The sequence below is a fragment of the Mustela erminea genome, chromosome 3 (genome assembly GCF_009829155.1).
Source record: "Mustela erminea isolate mMusErm1 chromosome 3, mMusErm1.Pri, whole genome shotgun sequence".
NCBI lineage: Eukaryota > Metazoa > Chordata > Mammalia > Carnivora > Mustelidae > Mustela > Mustela erminea.
Window position 1 is genome coordinate 125,414,391 of NC_045616.1, and position 14,035 is coordinate 125,428,425.

At 36.8% G+C, this 14,035-nt stretch overlaps 1 protein-coding gene across 1 annotated transcript in view; it reads right to left on the reverse strand.

Annotated features, from left to right (window-relative positions):
- Positions 1 to 11,858: 11,858 nt before the first annotated feature.
- NDUFS4 (NADH:ubiquinone oxidoreductase subunit S4) overlaps positions 11,859 to 14,035 on the reverse strand; it is a 112,582-nt gene continuing 110,405 nt past the window's right edge. Inside the window, exon 6 of the mRNA XM_032337419.1 lies at positions 11,859 to 11,989. The gene's annotated coding sequence lies outside the window, so the exon portion shown is untranslated. The remainder of the gene's footprint in view (positions 11,990 to 14,035) is intronic.

A 14,035-nucleotide genomic window follows, 5' to 3' on the forward strand; every position in this document is an offset into this window, starting at 1 on the left:
GGACTGGCATGATATACCCATGGTGCTAAATGAGAAAAATATGTAGGCAAGAATATTTTATCCAGCTAGAATGTCATTCAAAATAAAAAGTGAGATTAAAAGCTTCCAGAAAAGGCATAAACCGTAAGAATTTGGGATCTCCAAGCCAGCCCTACGAGAAATATAAAAAGGGATCTTTTAAGCAAAGAGTGAGCCCAAAAGTAACAGAGGGTTCAGAAAGGAAGAGAGACCATGTACAGAAACAGTGACAGTTCAGGTAATACCATGGCACTAAGTTCATATCTTTCAATAGTTACTCTGAATGTAATGAGGTAAATGCCCCAATCAAAAGACACAGTGTATCAGATTGGATAAAAAAGCAAGAACCATCAATATGCTGTCAGCAAAAGACTAAATTTAGACATGAAAGACACCTCCAAATTAAAAGTGAGGGGATGGAAAACCATTTATCATGCTAATGGATGTCAAAAAAAAGCTGGGGTGGCAATCTGATATAATTTATATCAGACAAATTATATTTGAAACCAAAGACTGTAAAAAGAGATGAGGAAGGACACTATGTCATACTTAAAGGATCTATTCAACAAGAAGATCTAACAAGTGTAAATATTTATGCCCCTAACATGGGAGCAGGCAAATAAATGAGCCAGTTAGTAACAAAATTAAAGAAACACAGTGAAAATAAAACAATAATTGTAGGGGACTTAAAAGCCCTGTCACTACAATGGACAAATCATCTAAGAAGATCAACAAGGAAACAAAGGCTTTGAATGACACACTGGACCAGAGGAAATTCACAGATATATTTGGAACATTCCATCCTAAAGCAACAGAATGCACATTCTTCGTGAGTGTACATGGAACATTCTCCAGAATAGATCACACAGTGGGTCACAAATCATGTCTCAATCAGTACCAAAAGTTTGGGATTATTCCCTGCATATTCTCAGACCACAGTGCTTTGAAACTGGAACTCAATCACAAGAGGAAATTTGGAAAGAGCTTAAATACATGGAAGCTAAAGAGCATCCTACTAAAGAATGAATGGTTCAACCAGGAAATTAAAGAATTAAAATTCATGGAAACACGTGAAAATGAAAACATAACTATTCAAAACCATTGGGGTGCAGCAAAGGCAGTCCTAAAGAGGAAAATGTATAACAATACAAATATTTCTCAAGAAACAAGAAAGGTCTTGGAGTGCCTGGGTGGCTCATTCAGTTAAGTGTCTGCCTTTGGCTCAGGTCAGGATCTCAGGGTCCTGGGATCAAGCCCCATGTTGGGCTCCCTGCTCAGTATGGAGTCTGCTTCTCCCTTTACCCTCTACATGCTGCTCCTCCTGCTTGTGCTCTTTCTCTCTGTCAAATAAATAAATTCTTGAAAGAAAGAAAGATGTAAAATACACAACCTAACATTACAGCTAAAACAGCTAGAGAAAAAACAGCAAATGAAGCCTAAGCCCAGCAGAAGAGAAGTAATACAGATTAGAGCAGAAATCAATGAAATAGAAAGCAAAAGAACAGTAGAATAGATCAACAAACCAGGAGTTGGTTCTTTGAAAGAATGAGATTGATAAACCCTTGGCCAGACTTATCAAAAAGAGAAAGGACCTAAATAAAATAAACCATGAATGAGAGAGTAGAGATCATGACCAACACCAAAGAAATACAATTATAAGAACATATATGCCAACAAATTAGGCAATATGGTAGAAATGGATGCATTCCTAGAGACTTAAAGCTACCAAAACAAACAGGAAGAAAGAGAAAAACTGAACAGACCCATAACCAGCAAGGAAATTGAAGCAGTAATCAAAAATCTCCCAACAAACAAGAGCCCAGGGCTGGAAGGCTTCCCAGGGGAGTTCTACCAAACGTTTAAAGAAGAATTAATACCTATTCTTCTGAAGCTGTTTAAAAAAACAAAAGAAATGGGAGGAATACTTCCAAGCTCTTTCTATGAGTCCAGTATTACCTTGATCCCAAAACTAAAGACCCCACCAGAAAGAACTACAGACCAATATCCCTGATGAACATGGTTGCCAAAATTCTCACCAAGATACTAGCCAGTAAGATCCAACAGTATATTAAAAGTATTATTTACCACGACCAAATGGGATTTATTATTCTGAGCTGAAGGGTGGTTCAATGTCCAAAATCAGTCAGTGTGATTTTAATTAAAGAAATTAATAAAAAAGGACAAGAACCATCTGATCCTCTCAATAGATGCAGAAAAAGCATTTGACAAAGTACAGCATCCTTTCTTGATTAAAACTCTTCACAGTGTAGAGATAGAGGGTATATACCTCAATATCATAAAAGCCATCTATTAAAAAACCCACAGCAAGTATCTTTCTCAATGGGGAAAAACTGAGAGCTTTTCTCCTAAGGTTAGAAACATGGCAGGGATGTCCACTATCACCACTGCTGTTTAACATAGTACTAGAAGTCCCAGCCTCAGCTGTCAGATTACAAAAAGAAATAAAACATATCCAATTTGGCAAAGAAGAAATCAAATTCTCACTTTGCAGATGACATGTTACTCTATGTGGAAAACCCAAAAGATTCCACCCCCAAATTGCTTGAACTCAAACAGGAATTCAGCAAAGGCACAGGATATAAAATTAATGCACAGAAATCAGTTGCATTTCTATGAACTAACAATGAGAAGAAAGAGAAATTAAGGAGTTGATCTCATTCTCAATTATACCCAAAACCATAAGATACCTAGGAATTAACCTAATTAAAGAGGCAAATGATCTGTACTCAGAAAACTATAGAACACCCTTGAAAGAAATTGAGGAAGACACAAATGGAAAGACATTCCATGCTCATGGACTGAAAGAACAAATACTGTTAAAATGTCTGTGCTACCTAGAGCAGTCTACATGTTCAATGCAATCTCTATCAAAATACCAGCAACTTTTTTCACAGAGCTGGAATAAAAAACCCTAAAATTTGTATGGAAACAGAAAAGACCCCAAATAGCCAGAAGAATGTTGAGAAAGAAAACCAGAACTGATGGTATCCCAGTTCTGGACCTCAAAGCTGTGATCATCAACACAGTATGGTACTAGCACAAAAACAGACCCATAGATCAGTGGAACAGAGTAGAGCCCAGAAATGGACCCTCAACATCATGGTCAACTAATCTTTGACAAAGCAGGAAAGAATATCCAATGGAGAAAAGACAGTCTCTTCAACAAATAGTGTTGGAAAAATTGGACAGCCACATGCAGAAGAATGAAACTGGACCATTTCCTTATCCCATATACAAAAATAGACTCAAAATGTATGAAAGATGTAAGTGTGAGACAGGAATCCATCAAAATCCTAGAAGAGTACACAGGAAGTAATCTCTGACCTTGGCTGCAGCAACTTTGTGCTAGACATGTCTCCAAAGTAAAGGGAAACAAAGACAAAAATAAACTATTGAGACTTCATCAGGATAAAAAGCTTTTGCACAGCAAAAGGAAACAGTCAACTGTTTCCTTGGTGGTTACTATAATGCTTACATATAACAATTTATAACAGTGCATTTTAATCTGATAGCAACTTAAGTTGAATGAATTCTAAAGTTCTATGTTTTTACTCTCCCCTCCCATGTTTTATTTTTTGGTGTCACATTTTACATCTCTTTATCTTGTGTATCCCTTAAATAATTATTGTAGTTACAGAGATTTTTACAACTTTTGTCTTTAGCTTTTGACATTCTAATTATAATGTATCTTGGTGTGGGACCCTGGGTTCATCTTACGTTTGACTCTCTGGACTTCCTGGATCTAGATGTCCATTTTCTGCTTTAGATCAGATAAATTTTCAATCATTATTTCTTCAAATAAGTTTTCTACCTCTCTCTCTCTCTCTCTCTCCTGCTGGGAGCCCTATGATATGAATATGAATCTGTTTGGTTTTGTCCTACAAAATCTTAAGCTACATTCACTTTTTTATTTAAAAAAAAATTTTTTTCTTCCTGCTCTGGTTTTCTTCTGCTTTATCTTTGAGGGGATTGATCCTCTCTTCTGCTTCATCTAGTTTGTTCCTGAGCTCCTGTAGACTATTTTTCAATTTAGTCATTATATTTTCATCTTCAGGACTTCTACTTGGTAGTTTCTTGAATTTTCTCTGTTGAAATTCTTACTGTGTTCATTCTTCTCCTGAGTTCATTGAGCATTATGACCATAATTTTGGACACTTTGTGTGATAAATCCCTTACCTCTGTTTCATTAAGGACTTTTTCCAAGGTTTTATCCTGTTCTTTCATTTGTAACTTATTTCTCTGTGTTGGTTTCTGTGCATCCGATAAAATAACCAGCTCTCCCAGTCTTAATAAAGTGGCCTCATGTAGAAAAGGAACCTCATCATTCAACTGTACCCCAGCATTTTGTTGTCTCTCAAACCTTTGTGATGGACTGAGCAGACTACTTAAAAATACACACACACACATATATGAAATTATTTAAAGATTTTTTCAGAGAGAGCACAAAGAGGGAGAGTGGCAGGCCAAGCAGACAGACAGAGAAGCAGACTCCCTGCTGAGCACGGAGCCCAATGTGGAACTCATCCCAGGATCCTGGAATCATGACCTGAGCTGAAGGCAGATGTTTAACTGGCTGAACCACCCCAGGCATTCCCAGACTATTTTATTTTTAATGGCTCCAAACAGATGAGGTTGTTCCAGGACTTTTATTTTTTATATATGATCTACCTTTTGGCATTTGGCTTTTGTTGTCGTCTTCGTTGGAATTCTCTCCATATACTTCTTTGAATTGTGTAACCTAAAGCAGAATACAGTGTGTACTTTCTTCTTTGAAATTTTAACTGAAGCAGTTCTTCACTTCAATTTATCCTTTGTTTAATACACAATGAAGCTGCATTATGTACTCCCCAGGGTCCTTCCCTATTGTTATATATTTACCTAATTCATATTTAGCTATGGTCCTTTCTGAAATTCTCCTTTTCACCACTAGCAATTTTCTTTCTTTTCTAATGTTCAATCACTCTGTCTTGCATTTGTATGATTTATAATACCCAACTGTACTCCACTGCCATTTGTAAGAAAGCATCCTTTAACTATGGCATATATTATTTTAGATTCACATGGAAATCCCTAAGACTCATTTGATTATTTTACATCTCCAAGATGTTTCCCTCCATTTAATGATTGTAAACTGGTATCAAGACTAATTTTGTTTGGTTTTCATATCTGTAGGCTTTACTTTAAATAGTATTAACACTTTCAAATTGGCTGGCTCATGTTTTTGCCAATTGTTCCCATAACTACATGAAAATACTGTAGGACATCACTCTCACCACAGGCCCAGAGTGCATGAGCCCAGGAGGCAGGACTGCCTCCTCCTTGATTTCAAAGTGCAATACCAGCATACCAATGAGTGAAACTATGGGATCAGGCACCTGGAAGAGCCCTGGGGGAATAACCTTCACACCTTGGAGAAGTGTAGTATGGGCATCACCACTGCAAAGAGCCACGCATGGGCCATGCTCTCTGAACTGTGGCTTGGGGGAAAGGGGGAATGTCATACCACTAGATCTGGAATGTAAGACCTCCACCCCAGTGGGTCTGGTGGGTAAAACATCCAGCCAAAGAGAATTATCCTTAAACCTTATGGTTTAATATTTCCCTTGGGACCCACAAGGCCTTTATCTTTTCTCTCTCTCCTTTTTGGAATTAAATGCCTGTGTCTGTTCTGGAAGCCCATTATTTGGTTTCATAGGTTTACAGATAGAGAATAATTTGCCTCAGGATGAATTATATCTTGACTCTCACCCCTATTTGATTCAGAGGTAGATGAGACTTTAGAGGTGAAAATGGTTTAAGACTTTTAGGGCTGTGGGATGTAATGAATGTATTTTGTATACAAGACCATAATTTTGGAGGTGTGATAGTGGAATGTTATGTAATGAATGTCTGTGTCCTTCCCACCCAAATTTATATGTTGAAACTCTAAGTCCCAACATGATGGTATTAGGAAGTCAGGTTCTTGGAAGGCAATTAGGTCATGAGTTGTGAATGGGATTTCTAGCCTTATTAAGAGCCCAGAGAACTGTCTCATTCCTTCTGACATGAGGACACAATAAAAAGACAGCTGTCTATGAATTAAGAAGTAGGCCCTCACCAGGACTTGACCACGCTGGCACCTTGATCTCAGACTTCCAGCCTCCAGAACTATAAGAAATCAATGTTTATTGTTTATAAGCCATCTATTTTGTGGTAATTCATTACACCCATCTGAATTGACAAAGACAGCAATGTATGATACAGACTCCTAACATCAAATACAGAGTCTACAATGCAACTATTCATGAAATCTGTCACTGTTTCAAAAAAAAAAAAAAAGTTCACCCCAAAGAACTGTTTAAAATTATAAAGATAGACAAGTTTCATCTTGTGTCTATCTTCTTTGGCTTTAGACAAAACATAATTTCCTCCATTTATACATACTTTATTATTCTAAGGATTATAAATTCTTCATATTCAAACTCTTAAAGTTTTAGAAGCTGATAATTATGTACTGATAATGAAAAATGTCAGCAGATAACTACATTGTAACCTATTATTGTTAGCATTTTTCTCTGGAGATTTAGGAGTAACTTCGAGTTAGATATTAACAAACCTAACATGTATCACTCTGTACCAGTGTTATTTTATTGATTTCCCATAAAACCATTAATTCATATATTTACAACAGATCAGTTAAGTCTTATTCTTAATTATAAACACATTTAAAAGTTAAACTGTGTATTATTTTACCTACGTCCTACTCCTGTCTATAGGCATCCTGCTTTATCTATCTTATCTGACCTGGCTGGCTCAGTCGGTCAAGCTTGTGTATGTCAGGATTGTGTTTGAGCCCCACATTGGGTATAGAGATTACTTAAATAATAAAATCTTGGGATGCCTGGGTGTCTCAGTCGGTTAAGAGTCTGGCTCCAGCTCAGGTCACGATCTCAGGGTCCTGGGACTGAGTACCATATCGGGCTCCCTGCTCAGTGGGGTGTCTCCTTCTCTCTCTGCCTGCTGCTCCTCCTGCTTGTGCACACTCTTTCTGACAAATAAAATCTTAAAAAGAGCAACTTATATTTAAAAAATCAAATCAAATCTTTAAAAAAAACAGTGGATTTCTGTATATTAAATTAGTTTTAATATGTATATTTTTTGGTGGAGTCTTTAGACTTTTCTATATATAGTATCATGTCATCTGCAAAGGTACAGTAGCAGTTTTACCTCTTCCTTACAAATTTGGATGACTTTTCTTGGCTTTAAGCAGGCCAAACTTTATCATAGTCTTATCAAAATGGTCATGTGACTATTCTAGGGAGCTTTTCAAAAGGAGAGACAGTGTGAAGCCTCATTGTGATAGGAAGACTGGTTTTACAAAATTGTGTAAGTTACTCCTTATTTCCACAAGTTTCAAGTAGATCCATTACTATCTTTGAAGGTCCTTCTAAAATGTAATCATTCACATACCACTGATAACTATGTACGGCCAAAAAGACTTGTCAGAGAATTTGGCAACTTGAGTGAGGTAGTTCTGGGACACTTTTCATGGCTTTATTTCCCCATGTTTTGGGTTCTCTGGGTGGGTCCTAAATGTAATCACAACATCCTTACAAAGGGCAGAGAAGGTCACTGGACCTGAGTGAAAGATGGTAATGAGACAACTAAAGCAAAATGTTCCTGGCTTTGAAAATGGGAGGATGCGGCTACAAGTCAAGGAAGTCCGCTCTAGAACTAAAAAGGAGCAGGAAATGGATCCTCCTCTAGATCCTGCGGAAGGAGTACACTTGCCAACACCTTATTTTTGGTGCAGTGAAACTGATTTTGGAGTTCTGATCTCTACAACCATGGAATAAATGTGTGTCCTTTTCAGCCACCAAGTTTGTGGCAACTGTTACACCAGTCGTAAGAAACTAATATGAAGACTAAATAGCCTTGTACTTACTAGCAGAGCCACCTTTTTAAAGAAATTGCATCCAGTTTTCTTCAATTTCCTGTTGATATTGATCCTAAGCACCTAGCAACCTATAAGGATGTATGTAGTCTGTTAGCTTTATTAGACAAAACTTTTAATTAAGAAAGAAGAGAAAAATCCTACATTGGTACATTGGCCTCCTCTATTCTTTGTTTGCCACCTCTTCCTCTTTACCAGAAATATTTTTCCTAAGGGGTTATCCTTGACTTCTCTTTTCTTCATAATCCTGTACTTGTCAGTCTACTCATTGATGAAGCTTGATTACTATATAGCCAATTCTCTTGGCCCATCTGCTAATTTCCAGACCTCTGTTTCCAATGGTGTGCTCTAAATATTCAGCTGGGTAACTCACCGGCATCTTGCATTTAGTATAACTAGAAATGAATTCATTTTCCCAAGATAGATTTATAAACAGAAAACCAAATCACACCAGGAAATGGATGCTTCATCAAATAAGGCATGTTAAGAATTTTGTTTTGTTTTGTTTTACACAATAATGGAAACTAGAGGAGTATCTGATTTTGGAAGTTTTGCAGATGTCAATTTTGAGTAATATTTTTCAGCATTTCTTCACTTTACTTTGTTCCACATGGACCATCCTTACGGTACAAGTGACTACAGGAGTGGAAAATCTGTATTTGCGCTATTCTGTATTTGGATTCTGACAAGACAATTTTCTCAAGTATCAAAAACCTTGAATATATGGTTGATTATATCAAATGCTCACAGATCATGAACCTCACAAAGTGCTGCTTTGACATGACACTGAGGTTTGTTTTCATGTCTAAATCAACTTTATTGAGGTAAATTTACATATATTAAAATGTACTTATTTTAAGTACAGAACTTAATGGAGTACTTTCTAAGGTATAGTATATATAGTATGTACTATAATACAAAAGAGTACATATAGTATGCTTCCTTTTGTGTAAGAAAGTAAAATATGAATACAAATATATTTGTTCACTTTTGCAAAATGAAACGTGGGAAAGATAAATCAGAAAATAATAAAATTGGTTAAACTGCATGGAGTAGTAAGAATGGGACTCCTCAGACTAAGTACAACTTCTTAATACAATTTGCCTTTTTTTTGTTCTTTTTTAAAGATTTATTTATTTGACGTGGGATGGGGGTGGGCGGGAGGCAGGCGGAGAGGGAGGGAGACAGAGTCAGGCAGACTCTGCACTAAGCATGGAGCTGTTGCTGGACTCAATCTAACAACCCTGAGATCAGGACCTAAGCAGAAACCAAGAATCACATGCTTAACAAACTGCACCACCCAGGTGCTCCTACAATTTTGACTTCTGAGCCAGAAATTTTACATATTCAAAAAACAAATCAACAGGAGAGCCTGGGTGGCTCAGTCACTTATGCATCTGCCTTCAGCTCAGGTCATAATCTGAGGATCTTGGGATGGAGCCCAGCATCGGGGTTCCTGCTTAGCAGGGAGACTCTTTTCCCTCTACTTCCTTCCCCCTGCTCATGCTCTCTCTGAAATAAATAAAGTCTTAAAAAAAAAAAAAGCAACAAAAAAAAATCACAGATGAATACTAAGCAACAAAGGAACCTCATCTACATGAAAATCGACAATGTAAAGAATGAATTCAAGTAACATGGACCACAATACTCTATCTTCTCTGTAATTTCTTTCCGAAGACAAGAATTGTGAAGAAAACTTGAACTTTATCTTGCAGTTTGCTAATGATACATTAGCGATTTTAAGCCAGTTTTGTGTGTATTGTAGGACAGAATGAATAATGCACTGATGTTAGGTACAAGGATTCTCATTGTGAGAGAAGGCTGATAAAACATGAAGCGGGGTGCAGGGTGCAGAGGAAGAACTCTGAGCTACAAGAACGAAATAGGAAATTATCATCATGATGACGATGGTGGTGTGTGTTTGTGTGTATGTGTTGGACAGTGATCTTATGTGCTTCCAGAAGTGATTGAGAATATAAAATCACTAATTACTGGTTAGTGTTTGGTTACTGATCACTTGGTTCAAGTGGCACATCAGAATTCTCCATCATAAGATTCCTTTTATTTCTTTTGGTTAGTATGTAATTTATGGGTTGATACTTGAAATTGCATCAATTCTGTTTTCCAACAGTTTCACCAAGTTGTTTTAGTATTCTTTGGATTCTTACCAAAATGTTTAACCTGAATCTCACCATGAGGAAAAAATGAGAGAAATCCAAATTGTGAAACACTTTATGAAATGACTAGCCTGGATTCTTCAAAATTGCCCAATGTCATGAAAGAAACAAAACAGCAGGTGAACCGTTCAAAATTAAAGGAGATTAAATTCAATGCAGGATTACTGAGTGGGCCCTGGATTTTAAGAAAATCAGGGCAAAGAACAATATCGTAGCAACTTCACAAACACCTGAATATTAACCTGTACCAGTGATCAATTTTTTTTTATTGTGATAATGTTATTGTGGTAAATAGAAGAATGATGTCTTTTTTTTTTTTTTTAAGATTTTATTTATTTGACACAGAGAGCACAAGCAGGGAGAGCAGCAAGCAGAGGGAGAGGGAGGAGCAGGCCCCCCATAGAGCAGGGAGCCTGATGTGGGGCTCCACCCCAGGACCCTGGGGTCATGACCTGAGCCAAAGGCAGATGCTTAACTGATGGAGCCACCCAGGTACCCCATGAATGATGTCTTTTTTCAAGAGAGACATACCCCAAAGTATTCAGAGATGACATCATGATGTACGCACCTTACTCCTATATGAAAGTTATGTGCAAGAAGGAAAGGAAAACACATGTGACAAAATGTTCACTAGTATATTTAAGAGAAGGGTATATGAATGTTTATTTTCAACTTTTATTGTTTTAATAATAAAAATTTAGGGAAAATTCTAGTGAGAAGGACTTTAAAAATATGACCGGTGACCTTTAGATAAGGAGAAAACCTATTAAGTTATTATACATTAGTATCACATATCTTTGCTGGCAAACTTTATTCTCAAAATCAGCATGATATGCTTCCTACCATAATGAAACCTGGATTCTTTTTGTTAAATTGGTAACTGGAGACAGTGAAGCTTTTCATCAGGTTCCCAGAATTGTCAAATCCCAGCATTCTGTTTTCTTTGCCTAAAATCTAGCCCAACCAGGACCAAAGCACAGATGTTATTATTTCTATATTTCTGGGTGATCATTAGATCACAATTTAGAATCTAAACTTTTTTTTCTATTTTGGGATTTAATTTTCATTATCCATATAGATTTCCTATTTATCTTTCAGAGAAATCCAATGTAATGTATAATTAACTTTTTCCCAATTTTTGAAATTTATGGGATATTATTTAGGATGAAACACAAGACTGTTTAAAAAAAAAAAAAAAACCCGACTCCTAAAATTCAAAGAAAAATAACATTTAAAAATAACTCTCCAGGGGCGCCTGGGTGGTTCAGTGGGTTAGGCCCCTGCCTTCGGCTCAGGTCATGATCTCAGGGTCCTGGGATAGAGCTCCACATTGGGCTCTCTGCTCAGTGGGGAGCCTGCTTCCCCCCTCCCCTCTCTCTGCCTGCCTCTCTGCCTGCTTGTGATCTCTCTGTCAAATAAGTAAACAAAGTTAAAAAAAATAATAAAATAAAAATAACTCTCCAGAGGCATTTGCCTGGCTTAGCTGGTGAAGCATGCAGCTCTTGATCTCAGGGTTGTGGGTGTGAGCCCCATGTTGGGTATAGAGATTACCTAAAATCTTTAAAAGTGGTAACTCTTTAGTGCCTGGTCTAATTTTTAGTTGAGTGTAAACATCATTGACTCAAGCAGCTAGACCAGTAAATAACCACTAACAATTTCAAAGACATAGTAACTGAAAACCAAAAGAGAACGGGACGTATCAGCTTTGGTTTGTATAATCATCAAACTAAGCATTGTTTATTGAGTTTTCCCATGAATGAGCCTTTGCGCAAGACACTGAGAAAGAAGCTATAGTTCTTACTCTTCTCATTTACAGTATGGCTGAAGAGAGAAGTTCTACCTGTAAAAATATAAAAGCAAAAAATTAGAAAAATCTGAATGTTCAAAAAAAAAAAAAGTTAAATTGACCATTAAATATCCTGTTCTAGAAAAATGTCATGGGAAAACATACACTCAGTTAAAAAGTGATACCAATTCAATTTCTTTTTAAAAAATGTATGTACAATATTATTACAATTTGTTTTATAAAAGCAACATATATATATAATAGGGAATAGAAAAACAATACTAGGAACATATACACTAACTGTCTAATAATGTTTGTCTTGAGATAGGAGGAATTTGTGATTATATTCATCTTTAAGACTTCTATGTAGATCAAGTATTTCTGCAACACTTCTGTAATCAGAGTACAAATATCTTATTCGATTTTGAGAGTGAGCGAGCGAGCTGGGAGAGGAGCAGGGGTGGCGGAAGAATCTCAAGCAGACTCCATACAGAGCAGGGTGCCTCACTTGGGGCTTAATCTCATAACCCCGTGATCATGATCTGAGCTGAAATCAAGAGTTGGACACTCAACTAACTGAGCCATCCAGACACCCCCAGAGTACAAATATTTTAAAGAAAGAATTCTAAAACATAGTTTAAAATACAAAGCGATATATGCTTAGCACCAAATTGTCCTGTCGGTGAGTTCTGAGACCAGTCTCGTAGGACAGGAGTCCTCAAAGATGTCTTTCTACAAGAGACAGAATTCCTACACAATGTGTTGCAGTTTCCCCTACATGACATAGTAAGTGCTCAGCAAGCAGTTACTCTGATTATACCATTTGATGTGCACCTATCCCATTAGGTAAATACCTCCATTTTGGAGATGAAGAAATGGAGACTTAGAGAAATTTAATTAACTTTATAAGGATCACTAAGTTAGTAAGTGGTTGAACCAGAATTCAAGTCCAAGTAGCCTAAATCAATCTTCTTTACTCATACAAAATGACTAGCAATTGCTGGTAGAATATAAGCTCCCACTTTAGGTCTACAAGAAACATGAGAGCAGAGACTTTCCAGTCTTGTTCCACTGTAACCCCAGGGTGTAATGTAGTATATAACATAATATATAGCACAGAGTAGTCTTCAAGTAAAAACTTCTATTAATGAACAGATCACCTTTTTGTCACTACAGTTTACAACCAAAAACTAAGTAACTTGGGTTCAGGTTCAGTCAATAAAGGCAATAACTTGATATCCACAATCAAAAAGACAGTACCAAAATTTTTTAAAATAGTGGAAAAAAGTAAAGCAAATCTGTGTTGACAGTACACTTTAGTCTACTTGTAGACTGTGTTTTATTAATTGTCTTTTACATAACAGGATCCTTTAGCATTAAAACATAGGTTATAAAAATAAAGAGACATCTAGGTTATTCTTTCTTTTCAGATTTGTCATACTTACCCCAGAAGGGAAAAAAATCTCAAAAACAACAAATGATGCTAGTCTTATCGAAATTAATTAGAAATGATACTAAATATGAACATAAAAGTCACTCTATTGGCAGCACCTATGGAGTAATGAGAAAGATGGAAACCCAGAAACAGAGGTGCACTGATTTATTATGCAAATTAGGACCAGATAGTATAAAAGAACAATACTGACTTTTTCAACTAATGCAGGAGGTTGCCTAGGAAGCTAGTTCTACCAGAGTAACACAAAGAGTGCTATGCTGTATTACAAACCAAAGTGAAGGTGAAACACTAAGTCTCTTTTGGAAGAAAACTTTTGGAAGTCTCTTTTGGAAGGCAACTCGTGTTGCCTTACTGTATGTGATACAAACAGGTCTCTCTTTTTTTTTCTTTTTTTTTTTAAAAATATTTTATTTATTTGACAGAGAGAGAGATCACACGTAGGCAGAGAGGCAGGCAGAGAGAGGGCAGGGAGCAGGCTCCCTGCTGAGCAGAGAGCCCCGATGCGGAGCTCGATCCCAGGACTCTGAGATCATGACCTGAGCTGTAGGCAGAGACTTAACCCTCTGAGCCACCCCCAAACAGGTTTCTTTTTAAACTTACACCACTGAAGTATCTGTGGAATTTCTTAATAGCGGTATTTTAAC